This window comes from Chiloscyllium plagiosum, chromosome 15, assembly GCF_004010195.1.
Source record: "Chiloscyllium plagiosum isolate BGI_BamShark_2017 chromosome 15, ASM401019v2, whole genome shotgun sequence".
In the NCBI taxonomy this organism is placed as follows: domain Eukaryota; kingdom Metazoa; phylum Chordata; class Chondrichthyes; order Orectolobiformes; family Hemiscylliidae; genus Chiloscyllium; species Chiloscyllium plagiosum.
In genome coordinates this window covers 80,483,939-80,498,933 of record NC_057724.1, presented here as the reverse complement: position 1 = coordinate 80,498,933, position 14,995 = coordinate 80,483,939, and the positions used below count along the sequence as shown (strand labels likewise).

At 44.7% G+C, this 14,995-nt stretch overlaps 1 long non-coding RNA gene across 1 annotated transcript in view; it reads left to right on the top strand.

The window, feature by feature from the left end:
- LOC122557446 overlaps positions 1-11,273 on the top strand; it is a 39,136-nt gene extending 27,863 nt beyond the window's left edge. The window contains exon 3 of the long non-coding RNA XR_006313833.1: positions 11,196-11,273. This is a non-coding gene — a long non-coding RNA (uncharacterized LOC122557446). The remainder of the gene's footprint in view (positions 1-11,195) is intronic.
- Positions 11,274-14,995: the final 3,722 nt, after the last annotated feature.

Sequence of the window (14,995 nt, the reverse complement as noted above, 5' to 3'; positions counted from 1 at the left end):
GGGGTAGACCATTTAGGACAGAGATGAGGAGAAACTTCTTCACCTAGAGAGTGGTGGCTGTGTGGAATGCTCTGCCCCAGAGGGCAGTGGAGGCCAGTCTCTGGATTCATTTAAGAAAGAGTTGGATAGAGCTCTCAAGGATTGTGGAATCAAGGGTTATGGAGATAAGGCAGGAATAGGATACTGATTAAGGATGATCAGCCCTGATCATATTGAATGGTGGTGCAGGCTCGAAGGGCAGAATGGCCTACTCCTGCATCCATTGTCTATTGACACAGACATCATGTTTCTGCAGAAATGCAGGAATGCGGAAAGATCCCAAAAGGATTACGGATCACAAACAACTCAAGTCCACCTACAACACAGACTATGCGGAAAGACTTTGCCACTGTACCTCTTGCAAACTCCTCCATCTTCTCGTGCACCAACTCTACAGCGCTAGAGACCCAGGTTCAATTCCCGCCTCCGGCGACTGACTGAGTGGAGTTTGCACATTCTCCCCGTGTCTGCGTGGGTTTCCTCCGGGTGCTCCAGTTTCCTCCCACAGTCCAAAGATGTGCAGGTCAGGTGAATCGGCCATGCTAAATTGCCCGTAGTGTTGGGTAAGGGGTATGGGTGGGTTGCGCTTCGACGGGTCGGTGTGGACTTGTTGGGCCGAAGGGCCTGTTTCCACACTGTAAAGTAATCTAATCTAATCTAATCAAGCGCCACAATCTTGAAACTAAGATGGAGTCCACACTCTCAGCCTGCTCTCAGGATACAGTGGTACAGTTATGGGGCATTGTCAAACAGGCAAGGCTACAAAACTACAGCAGGTATATGCACACCAAGAACAAGAAACTGGAGAAACTTGGTATCACCACCAGCAGTAGCCAAGCCCACCTTGGCACCACATTGGAAAGCATTATCACCACGGTGAAGTCAATCATCAACTTATCAGACCACACCCTTCACCCGGAAGAGATTGATGTTATTAGCAGGGGTCTCAAAATGGACCCCATGTGTCTTGCAGCAGACACTGAGGAATTCATCAGACGAATAAGACTCCGGGAATTCTTTCAAGATGCCAGCAGTGATCCCAATGAGCCCATCAAGGAACCGGAACAGTCATCACAGGGATCCGTAGAGGAGCGAGCAAAGAAGGAATAAACTTGGACCCCACCGGAGGGCTGCTGCCCTGGGCTTGACATGTATGCTCAAACCGTCAGGAAATATAGAAATGCCAGGTTCATCAGCCACACCCACAAGGTAGAGCAGGACATCACCCGATCACAGCGCAACACCATCCAGGCTCTCAAACCCAATCACAACATTGTCATCAAACCGGCAGATAAAGGCAGAGCCATCGTCATACAGAACAGAATAGAACAGATTACTTTATTACCGCCAGGAACACTACAGACAACTACCGGCCAATCTGATCAAACAGCATACCCATGAACTAAAGACATTGATCAAGACTTTGGATCCAGTCCTTCAGAGTTCCCTACATGCCCTCATCCCACGTACTTCTTGCGTAGGTGACTTCTACTGCCTTCCAAAAGATACACAAAGCTAATACACCAGGACGTCCCATCGTATCAGGCAATGGGACCCTGTGTGAATATCTCTCCGGCTATGTTGAAGGCATCTTGAAACCCATTGTACAGGGGACCCCCAGCTTCTGTCGCGACACTACGGATTTCTTACAGAAATTCAGCACCCACGGATTAGTCGAACCGGGAACATTCCTCCTCACAATGGACGTTTCTGCACTCTACACCAGCATCCCCCACAATGCAACAGCCTCAGTACTCAACACCAACAACTGCCAATTTCCAAGCACCGTCCTACAACTCATCCACTTTATCCTTGACCACAACATTTTCACATTTGACAACCCTGGTGGCACAGTGGTTAGCACTGCTGCCTCACAGCGCCAGAGACCCGGGTTCAATTCCCGCCTCAGGTGACTGACTGTGTGGAGTTTGCACAATCTCCCCGTGTCTGTGTGGATTTGCTCCAGTTTCCTCCCACAGTCCAAAAATGTGCAGGTTAGGTGAATTGGCCATGCTAAATTGCCCATATTGCTAGCTGTAGGGGAATGGGTCTGGGTGGGTTACGGGTCGGTGTGGACTTGGGCTGAAGGGCCTGTTTCCACACTGTAAGTGAAAACCTGTTCTTCATCCAAACACATGGAACAGCCATGGGGACCAAATCTGCACCCCAATATGCCAACAGGTTTGAGCAAGACTTCTTCTCTACACAGGACCTCCAACCAGCATTATACACCAGGTACATTGATGACATTTTCTTCCTCTGGACCCATGGTGAGGAATCATTGATAAAACTACACAGTGACATCAACAAGTTTCATCCCATCATCAAACTCCCCATGGACTACTCTTTAGTATCTGTCTCATTCTTGGACACATGCGTCTTCATCATGGATGGACATCTCAGTACCACACTCTACCACAAACCCTACAGACAACCTCATGATGCTACACCTCTCCAGCTTCCACCCGAAACATATTAAAACAGCCATCCCCTTTGGACAAGCCCTACAAGTACACCAGATCTGTTCAGATGAGGAGGAATGTGAAGGACACTTGGAAGTACTCAGGGATGCCCTCATAAGAATGGGGTATGATGTTCAATTCATCAATCCATCATGTTCAATTCTTCATGATTCCTGAAGAAGGGCTTATGCCCGAAACGTCGATTCTCCTGTTCCCTGGATGCTGCCTGACCTGCTGCGCTTTTCCAGCAACACATTTTCAGCTCAATTCATCGACCGCCAGTTCCGACGTGCCACAGTGAGAAACTGTAATGACCCCCTCAGGAGACAGACACAAGCTGCAACCGACAGGGTACCCTTCATTGCCCAGTATTTCCCAGGAGCCGAAACACTACGCCATGTTCTTCGCAGCCTGCAACATATTATCGATGGGGATGAGCACCTCACCAAGACCTTCCCCACACCTCCACTTCCCCGCCTTTAAACAACCGCCAAACCTCAAACAAATCATTGCTCATAGCAAACTACCCGCTTTCAGGACAACATCACACAACCCTGTCACTGCTGACACTGCAAGATGTGACACACATACCACCATTACATGTACGTGACAGGTAGTCATGTGACTCGACCAAGGTTGTCTATCTCATTCGCTGCAGGCAAAGATGTCCCAAGGCATGGTACGTTAGTGAGACCGAGCAGACACTACAACAATGGATGAATGGACACCGCACAACAATCACCAGACAGGAGTGTTCCCTCCCAGTCGGAGACCACTTCAGCGGTCCACGACATTTGACCTCCGACCTTCCGGTGATCATACACAAGCTCTCTCTCATACGCTTATACCCACACTCACTATGCACCCTCTCACAGACTTATAGCCCTTCACACTCACACTCACACACACATACACAGACTCTCTCATAGATACTCATACCTCCCCGCACACACACACCCACATATAAGTTTGTGGGGTGAATTTGTACTTGCAGAATTACATTTTATTTTGTTCAAAAACTTCATGAATCCATGTAAGATTCTGTCAATCCTTTTTTTAGATTAGAATCAGTCTGAACACTGGGGCATAGGCAGCCTCACACAGGGCACGTCACACCTTCAATGCATTATCTGGGCCAACATGGCACCTATTGTTAAAGTTCACTTGAGAATGTAACTTTTAAAAAAGTTCTGGGATTTACATATGAAAGAACTGAAACCAACATGGTCATTCTAAAAGATGAGAGATTTAACAAACAATCCAGGTCTTTTTCAATATATAATTTCAGTTACATCACACTATAAACATCTGCTATAAATTCTGTGTCCACAACCACTTGATGAAGGAGTAGACCTCCGAAAACTAGTGCTTCCAAATAAGCCTGATGGATTATAACCTGGTGTTATGTGATTTTTAGCCATGTCCTTTAGGGAATGAAACCTCCCACCCTCACCCTGTCTGGGCCAATCTGTAACTCCAGATTGACAGGAACATGCATTAACCTTAACCACCAGGTGAGTGATCTTGTAGGACGTGCAGTTGCTTCTAACCAGTATTAGAAAGTCAGGAAGAATGTCCACTAGGTATGGATTGCACCCACAAGTATGGTGGACATGTTCAATTAAGGCATTTAAGAGGGCATTGGACAATTATTTGGATAAAACCTAATGTTCAAGGAAATGGGGACAAAACAGGATATTAGCAGTAGGTAATGATGAGGTCATTTGAAGAGCTGGTGCATGCCTGATGGGCCACATGACCTCTTTCTGCTTTTATAAGCCCCCTGTGGTTCTGAGCATGGCAAATAGAAAGTAAATACTTGCCTGGCTTACATCCTGAGAATTAACTCGAAAAACTGAACTTTGACATTGACCCCCAAAATCTGTCTAGGAGTTTCTTTGGAAATTATCCAAGTTGCTGGAAGAAACATTAAAATATATGATTGAATGAGGAAGACCTGACCTCAATAGGATGACACCAATGAGTCCATGTAATTCAAAGAATCTTGTTGAAAGGAATTTATCTCCAACTCCCATCTCCACACAACCCAAGTGTGCACTGTCCAGTTATCTCTTTGGACATAATAGTGCCATCAAAATATGGAAACCATTGGGTTGAATTTCCTGTGATTAGATAACAATGTCACTTGAATAATTCCTATTTAAGGTCCCAGTCAATGAAGGAATATATGGACTATGAAAAGACATTGCTCTCCACGTGACTATTTGCAATATTTGCTCATTCAGGCCAGTCTTTTATCTTTCAAATTATCTGGACAGTTTCACCATAAAGTGTGACTTGTGTGTCTTCTCTTTAAAAGATTTGACTCCATGTTTGACAAGCAAAATACTGAGAATGCTGGAATTCTGAAATAAAGGCAGGGAATGTAGAGAAACTCAGCAAGTCCAGCAACATCTGTGGAGAGAGAAACAGAATTAACATTTTGAGTATTGTGTAATTCTCCTTCCGAACCATCCTGACCAACTAAAGACATAGTTTGGTTCCATGCTCACAAAAGAGGACATAAATAACATTCCAGAAATGTTGGGGATCACAGAATTTAGAAAATGGGAAGAACTGAAAGAAATCAGTATTTGTAGGGAAATGGTATTGGAGAAATTGATTGGATTGAAGGCTGATAAATCCCCAGGGCCTGATACATTCTAGAGCATTTCAGGAAATGGCCCTAGAAATAGTGGATGCATCGGTGGTCAGTTTTCTATCCACTCAGGAACAGTTCCTACAGATTGCATGGTAGTTAATGTAACCTCACTCTTTAAAAAGGGAGGGTGAGTGAAAACAGAGAATTATAGCCCAGTCAGGCTGATACCAGCAGTGAGGAAAATGCTCAGATTCATTATAAACAATAGCAGAGCAGTTTGGAACGCAATGACAAGATTGGACAGAATCAGTATGGATTTATGAAAAGGAAATCATGTTTGACAATATACTGGAATGTTTCAAGGATGTAACTAGTGGAGTTGCTCGGGGGGAGTGAGTGAATGTGGTTTATTTAGACTTTCAGAAGGCTTTCGTCAAACGTAAGAGATTAGTGTGTAAAATTAAAGCACATGGGATTGGGAGTAGTGTACTGAGATGGATAGAGAACTGATTGGTAGACAGGAAACAAAAAGTAGAAAAAGGGTTTTTCTATGAACAACAGTCAGTGACTAGTGGGGTACTGCAGGGATCAGTACAAGGACCCCAGCTATTCACAATACATATTAATGATGTAAATGAGAGGACTCAATGTAATATCTCAACATTTGCAGATGACTTAAAGCTGGGTGGGGATGTGTGAGCTGTTAGGAGGATACAGAGATGTTGCAGTGTGATTGGACATCGGAATGAAGAATAGTGTTGGTAAATGTGAGGTTATCTCACGGAGGTAGATGATCATCTGAGTGGCTATAAATTGAGAAAGGGAAATGCGTGAGACCTGTGTGTCCTTGTACATTGTGTCATTGAAGGTGAGCATGCAGGTGCAGCAGGCAGTGAAGAAGGCAAATGGTGTGTTGGCCTTCATAGTGAGAGGAATCGAGTACAGGAACAGGGATGTCTTGTTGCAATGGTATAGATTAGATTAGATTAGATTAGATTAGATTACAGTGTGGAAACAGGCCCTTCGGCCCAACAAGTCCACACCGACCCGCCGAAGCGAAACCCACCCATACCCCTACATTTACCCCTTACCTAACACTATGGGCAATTTAGTATGGCCAATTCACCTGACCCTGCACATCTTTGGACTGTGGGAGGAAACCGGCGCACCCGGAGGAAACCCACGCAGACACGGGGAGAACGTGCAAACTCCACACAGTCAGTCACCTGAGGCGGGAATTGAACCCGGGTCTCTGGTGCTGTGAGGCAGCAGTGCTAACCACTGTGCCACCGTGCCGCCCTTTGTAACTCTATTTCCCGAAAACTGTATTGCCACACTGAGAGTAAATTGATCACCAGTTTTGCTGTGTGAGAAAACCAAAATTATTCGGCAGTGAGGGATTGGCAGCTTTGAGTTTAAAAAACTTGTTGCTGAGGATGACAATTGCAATTGCAAATTTCTTATAGGGTCTTGGTGAGCCCACACCTGGAGCATTGTTTTCAGTTTTGGTCTCCTTATCTGAGGAAGAATGTTCCGGAGATGGAGGGAGTGCAGTGAAGGGTTACCAGATTGATTCTTGGGATGGCAGGACTGATGTATGAGGAGAGATTGGATCAGTTAGGACGGTGTTCACTGGAGTTTGGAAGATTGAGGGGGATTGCATAGAAACCTTTAAAATTCTAACAGGACTAGACAGCGTAACATGGGAAGGATGTTCCTGATGACCAGGGAGTCCAGAACCAGGGGGTCACTGTCGAAGAATAGGGGTTGGGCCATTTGTAACTGAGATGAGGAGAAATTTCTTCATTCAGATAGTGGTGAGCCTGTGGAATTCTCCACCACAGAGAGCAGTCAAGACCGAAATGTTGTCTGATTTCAAGCTGGAATTGGGGCTAAGGGGATAAAAGGATGTGAAGGAAGAGTAGGAACATGCTGTTGAGTGGGATGATCAGCTATGATCATTACGAATGTTGGAGCAGGCTTGAAGAATCAAATGGCCTTATTCTTGTTTCTATTTTCTATGTTTCTATTGGAAAGATGTATGAAACTTGAAAGGGTTCAGAAATGGCTTACAAGGATGTTGTCAGGGTTGGAGGATCTAAGCTCAAAGGAGAGGCTGAATACGCTGGGGCTGTTTTCCCTGGAGCATTGGAGGCTGAGGGGTGACCTTACAGAGGTTAACAAAATCATGAGGGGCATGGATAGGGTAAATAGACAAGGTCTTCTCCCTGAGGCAAGGGAGTCCAGAACTTGAGGGCATAGGTTTAGTGCGAGAGGGGAAAAGATTTAAAAGGGTCTTAAGGAACAACTTTTTCATGCAGAAGGTGCTGTGTGTATGGAATGAGCTGCCAGAGGAAGTGGTGAGGCTGGTACAATTACAACATTTAAAAGGCATCTAGATGGGTATATGAATAGGAAGAGTTTAGAGGGATATGGGCCAAGTGCTGGCAAATGGGACTAGATTAATTTTGGATATCTGGTCGGCATGGACGAGTTGGGCTGAAGGTCTGTTTCTGTACTGTACATCTCTATGACTCTATGACTCTATAAAATATTCACTCTTGTTTTTCTCTCCACAAATGCTACCAGACCTACTGAGTTTTTCCTGTTTTCATGTTTTGCTGGCTTGTTTTCCCCTTCTCAAAGCTGGCTAGGTGAAAAGAATGTAGGGATTGGCTGTGATACCCTGTAATGGTCAAAGCCTCCTGCTCACTTTTTGAAATTCCTCTGTCCTTGCCTGTCTGCAGACCCCTTGTAACCAATGGACTCATGTGTATCCTCTGTTCCTACAACTCTAGTTAAGTTGAAATCTACCTCTAAATTTGGTCAATGAATTTTCTGCGATCTGACCAGACTATCTTCCTTAAACCCTACCTCCCCTGCTCTCCCTTGCCTTCAGTAACTTCCAGAAAACTTATCTCCTTAATGCAATTTACCGTATTGTAGTGTTGAATTTTGTACCAAAGAGACCTGGAATAATTATTACAATGGCCATGATGACACTTTGCTTAGACGTAAGGAGCCAAAAGACTACAAAATCATAAGATACAGGAGAAGAATTAGGCCATTCAGGTCATGGCTGATATGTTTCTACTTACCATTCTCTTGCCTTCACTTTGATCCCCTTACTAATCAAGAACCTATCTATCTCTGTCTCAATATAATCAATGACTTGACCTCCACGACCCTCTGCAGCAATGAGTTCCACAGATTCCCCACCCTCTGGCTGAAGAAATTCCTCCTCATCTCAGTTCTAAAGGGTCATCCCTTCACCTTGAGGCTGTGCCCTAGGGTCCTAGTCTCTCCTACTGGGGGAAACATCTTCTCCATGTCCACTTTATCCAGGCTTCTCAGTATTCAGAAAGTTTTCATCAGATTCCGACCCCTCCCATCCTTCTAAACTCCATTGAATACAGACCCAGAGTCCTCCACCATTCCTCACATGACAAGTCCCTTCATCCTCGGGATCATTCTTGTAAACCTGCTCTGGATTCCCAACACCAGCATGTTCTTCCTTAGATACAGAACTGAAACTGCCTACAGTATTCCAAATGCAGTCTGACTGGAGTCTTCTCCAACCTTAGTAGCACATCCCTGCTCTAGTATTCTAGCCCTCTTGAAATGAATGCTAACATTGCATTTGCCTTCCTAACTATCAATTGAACCTGCATGTTAACCTAAAGAGAATCCTGAACTAGGTCTCCCAAATCCCTTTACTTCAGATTTCTGAAGTGCCATGGTGGCTCAATGGTTAGCACTGCTGCCTCACATCACCAAGGTTACATATTCGATTCCAGCCTTGGGTGACTGTGTGGAGTTTTCACATACTCCCCGTGTTGGCATGGGTTTCTTCCGGGTGCTCCAGCTTCTTCCCACAGTCCAAAGACATGCAGGTTAGGATGGATTGGCCACACTCAATTGCCCTTAGTGTCCAGGGGTGTACTGGCTAGGTAGATTAGCCATGGGAAATGCAAGGTTACATGGATAGGCTAGGGGGATGGGATGCTCTTTAGAGAGTCATTGTAAGCTGAATGAATCCACACTTTGGGATTCTATGATTTCCCCATTTATAAAATAGTCTATACTTGTATTTTTGCTATCAAGCACACCATGATATTTTCTCACAATGTGTTGCATCTGCCACTTCTTTGCCAACTCTCCCAGCCTGTCCAAATCCTTCTGCAGCCTCCCTGCTTCCTTAGCACGACCTGTCCCTCCATCTGTCTTTGTGCCATCTGCAAACTTAGCAATAATATCCTCAGTTCCTTCATCCAGATTGTTAATGTATAAACTGAATAGTTGTGATCCCAATGCTGATTCCTGCAGAACTCTGCAAGTCACCAGCTGTCAGCCTAAAGAAAAGCCTCCTTTATCCCCACTCTCTGCCTTCTGCCAGTCAGCCAATCCCCTCTCCATGCCAGTACCTTCCCTGAACACCATGGGTTCTTATCTTATTTAGCAGCCTTGTATGTGGCACCTTTTCAAACGCCTTCTGGAAATCTGAATAGATCACATCCACTGGATGTCCTTTGTCTAACTTGGTCTTGTGGTGGAGGGTTGTTTTTCAAACTGGAGGCCTGTGACCATCAGTGTGCCACAAGGATCTGTGCTGGGTCCACTGCTTTTCATCATTTATATAAATGCTGTGGATGTGAACATAGGACATATAGTTAGTAAGTCTGTAGATGGCACCACAATTGGAGGTGTACTGGACAGCAAAGAAGGTTAGTTATTGAGGGTGTGGTGCTGGAAAAGTACAGCAGGTCAGGCAGCATCCACGGAGAAGGAGAATCGACGTTTCAGCCATAAGCTCTTCATCAGCGATGAAGGTTACCTGAGAATACAATGGGATCTTGATCAGATTGGCCAATAGGCCAAGAAGGGACAGATGCAATTTCATTAAGATAAACGTGAGGTGCTGTATTTTGGAAAGGTAAATCAGGGCAGGACTTATACATTTAATGATAAGGTCCTGGGGAGTGTTGCTGAACAAAGACAGCTTGGGTTGCAAGTTTATACTTCCTTGAAAGTGGAGTCACAGATAGATAGAATAATGAAGAAGGCATTTGATATGCTTTCCTTTCTTGGTCAGTGCATTGAGTATAGGAGTTGAGAGGTCATGTTGTGGCTGTTTGGATATTGGTTAGGCCACATTTGCAATACTGTGTGCAATTTTGATCTCCATGCTATTGTAAGAATGTTATGAAACTTTAAAGGGTTCAGAAAAGATTTACAGGGAAGTTGCCAGGGTTGGAGGGTTTGAGCTATAGGGAGAGGCTGAATAAGCTGGGGCTGTTTTCCCTGGAGTGTCAGAGTCTGAGGGGGGACCTTATAGAGGCTTATAAAATCATGAGGGGCATGGATCGGGTAAATAGATAAGGTATTTTCTCTGGAGTTGGGAGAGTCCAAAATTAGAGGTCATAGGTTTAAGGTGAAAGGAGAAAGATTCAAAAGGGACCTAAGGGCAACTTTTTCACCCAGAGGGTGGTGCGTGTGTAGAATGAAGTGGAGGAGGCTGGTCCAATTGCAACATTTAAAAGGCATCTGGATGGGTATATGAATAGAACGCGTTTAGAGGGATATGGGTTAAATGCTGGCAATGGAACCAGATTAATTTAGGGTATGCGGTTGGCATATTCAAGTTGGACCGAAGAATCTGTTCCTGTGCTGTATATCTCTCCAACTCCAAGACTCTATTACATCCTCAAAGAATTCTAACAGATTTGTCAGGCATGGCCTCCCCTTGATGAAGCCATACTGACTCAGCTCTATTTTACTTCCAAGTACTCCAAAATCTCATCCTTAATAATGGATTCTAAAACTTTACCAACGACCGAGGTTCAGCTAATCAGTCTATAATTTCCTGTCTTCTCACCTCCCACCCTTCTTAAACAAGGTGCTGCATTACCCATTTTCCAGTCCTCTGGTACCCTCCCTGACTCCAGTGCTACTTCACCAGTGTCATTTTCCAGCAGTCCAATGTCCACTCTTGTCTCTCTCTTACCTTTTAGATATCTAAAAAAAACTCTTACAATCTTCTTTTATATTCCTAGTTAGCTTACCTCCATATTTCATCTTCTTCCTTTTTTTAGTTATCCCCTGCTGACTCTACACAGGATCTCCAACCAACATTATATACCAGGTACATTGACGACATTTTCTTCCTCTGGACCCATGGCGAGGAATCACTGATAAAACTACACGGTGACATCAACAAGTTTCATCCCACCATCAAACTCACCATGGACTACTCTCTACGATCTGTCTCATTCTTGGACACATGCAGCTCCATCAAGGATGGGCATCTCAGCACCTCACTCTACCACAAACCCACAGATAACCTCTCAATGCTACAGCTCTCCAGCTTCCACCCTAAATATATTAAAACAGCTATCGCCTATGGACAAGCCCTACACATATACCTGATCTGTTCAGATGAGGAAGAACGTGACGGCATCTGGAAGTACTCAGAGATGCCCTCATAAGAACGGGGTATGAAGCTCAACTCATCGACTGCCAGTTCCGATGTGCCACAGCGAGGAACCGTAATGACCTCCTCAGGAGACAGACATGAGCTGTAACCGACAGGGTACCCTTCATTGTCCAGTACTTCCCAGGAGCTGAAAAACCATGCCATGGTCTTTGCAGCCTGTAACACATAATCAATGAGGATGGGAACCTCACCAAGACCTTCCCCACACCTGCACTGCTCACCTTTAAACAACCACCAAACCTCAAACAGATCATTGTTCGCAGCAAACTGCCCAGCTTTCAGGACAACTTCATACAACCCTGTCACGGTAGTTGCTGCAAGACGTGTCAGTGTGTAGACATGGATTTCACCATTACACGTGGGGACACCTCCCACCATGTACGTGGCAGGTACTCATGTGACTTAGCCAACCTTATACGTTGCAGGCAAGGATGCCCTGAGGCATGGTACATTAGTGAAACTGAATAGAGGCTATGGCAACGGATGAATGGGCACCAGACAACAATCAACAGACAGGAGTGTTCCCTCCCAGTTGGAGAACACTTCAGTGGTCCAGGACCTTCGGGTGACCATCCTCCAAGGGGGACTTTGGGACAGGCAGCAGTGAAAAGTGGCCGAGCAGAGGCTGATAGCCAAGTTCGGTACCCATAGGGAGGGCCTCAACTGGGACCTTGGGTTCATGTCACACAACAGGTGACCCCATTGCACCATACACATACACAGACACTCCTACACACATAGACACAGGCACTCCTATGCACACATAGACACTCCTATACACTGACACGCACACAGACACTCACACGCCGTCCTATGGACACACACACTCCCACATTCACAAATGGACTCTCTCACAGACTTAGACCCCTTTACACTCACACACACACACTCACATATACACTCTCTCTCACAGAAACTCACAAACCCCCACCTTATGGCTCAGAAAGGGAACACAGAAGGCTAACACCTTCAACATGTTATCTGGCTGACACCAATTGTTACAGTTAACCTGAGAATGTAACTTTTAAAAAAGGTTTTCCATTTACATATGAAACAAGTGAAACTATCATGGTCATTCTAACAGATGAGAGACTTAACAAATAATCAAGATATTTTTCAATGTATAATTTCAGCTACACCACACTGTAAACTTTTGCTATAAATTCTGTGTCTTACAATCGTGTCCTCCACAACCACCTGATGAAGGAGCAGTGCTCCGAAAGTTAATGCTTCCAATTAAACCTGTTGGACTATAACCTGGTGTTGTGTGATTTTTTAACTCTGCTGACTTTGAAAGGCTTGCCAATTCTCAGGCTTCCCACTAACCTTCACCACGTTGTATGGTTTTTCCTTTGGCCTTTATGCTGTCCCTGCCTTCCCTTGCCAGTCACGGTTGCCTTATCCTCCCCTTGTGTTTCTTCTTCCTTGGGATGAGTTTCTGCTGTGCCTCCTGAGTTACCCCAGAAACTCCTGACATTGTTACCCCACTGCCTTCCCCACCAGGTTCCCCTTCCAATCAACTCTGGCCAGCTCCTCCCTCATGCCTTCGTAGTTACTTTTACTCAACTGTGATACCGTTACACCGGATTCCAGTCTCTTCCTCTCAAACTGCTGGGTGAATTGAAGGTGCCCCAAGAAACCATCTTGTAGATGTTCCACAAATTGGGATCTGCTAGCAAACCTGATTTTCGCAGTCCACCTACATATTAAATGCCCCCCATAATGACTGTAATAGTGCCTTTCTTGCGTGTCTTCTCTATCTCTTGATTTACTTTCTTCCCCACATCCTGAATACTGCTTGGAGACCTGGACACAACTCCCATCAGGGTCTTTTTTTTCTATGTGGTTCGTCAACTTTACTCATACGGATTCTACGTCTTCTGATTCTATATCACCTCATGCTATCGATTTAATTTACTTTCTTACTAACAAGGCAACCTCGCTCTTTCTGCTCATCTGCCTGTCCTTTCGATTGGGCGTGGATCACAGATATTTGGTTCCCAGCCTGATTCCCTTGCAGCCATGTCTCTGTGATACCCACAACATTGTACCCACCAATTCCAATCTGTGCTGCAAGTTCATTTGCCTCTTCAGTAACAGCAGATACTGGAATGTTACCACTTTTTTAGGAACTGAGCCCAACAGTTGATTTGTTGAAGAGAGGAAAACTTGCAGTGAAGATCTCAGCTATGATTAAACTTCAAAAGTAAATTGTTGGCTATAAAATGCTTTATAACATCCTAAAGGTTTGAAAAGTGCTTTCAAACTTAAGTATTTCTTTCTACAAATATACGTGTTTTCTTTCTTGAGGAGAGAAGTGAGTTTGTTGTTCTCTTCCAATTGTTGGATAATGGCTGAAGAAATATTCCTGAAAGGTTGGATAGTGTGTCACATCAACACTGGCAATGTGGAATATTTATAGAATCAAAGAACTACATTCTACTCCCAAGTGTGACATTTATAAAACATTGTCTGTATTGAAAGCTCATCCTCTGTCAGTTCTGTCACCTCCAGCAGGATTCCACCAGCAAAGACATCTTCCCCCCCACTGTCAGCATTCAGCAGGGACTGTTCCTTCTGTGACTATGGTCCACTCCTCCATTGCTCCTAACACTTCCTCAAATGCCCTCCCCCACCTACCTCCATGGCCTCTTCCTATGCAATTGCAAAAGGGATATCACTTGTAATTTGTTACACCTCTGCTAACCAAGTCAGTCCTGCAGCCTGGGCTGTTGATGTAACTGGCATTCCCCTCCAGGCGCAGGATGCTAGAGATCGCACACATTGTGGTGAGAGATCCGTATCATAACACAGCTGACTTGATCATCAGTAAGAGGCTTCATTTGTAATGCATAAGTCATCTTTTGCAAATGCACAAGGCACTAGTGAGACTGCACGTGGAGAACTGCGTATAATTGTGGTCCCGTTATTTGAGGAGGGATGTAATTGCATTGAAGGCAGTGCAGAGAAGGTTTACTACAAAGGCTTATTCTATGAAGAGGGATTGAGCAGTTTAGGCCAATGTTCCTTAGAGTTTAGGAGGATGAGAAGAGATCTAATTAAGGTCTATAATATGCTAAAGCGCTTTTACAAAGCAGACGTGGAAAGGAGGTTTCCTTGTGGGGCAATTTAGAATGAGAGGTTATCATTTTAGGATAAGGGGAAGCAAATATAAAACAAAGATGAGGAGAAATTACTTCTCTCAAAATTAATCTGTGGAATTTATTACCTCAGAATTTGGTGGATGCTGGGACACTGAGTAAATTTAAGGAAGAGACAGACAGAGTTTTAATTAGTAACAGGTTGAAGGGTTATGGAGAGCAGGCAGACAAGTGGAATGGAGGCCAAGATGAGATCAGCCATGGTATGGGATGGTGCAGTAGGCTCGAGGTGCAGGCG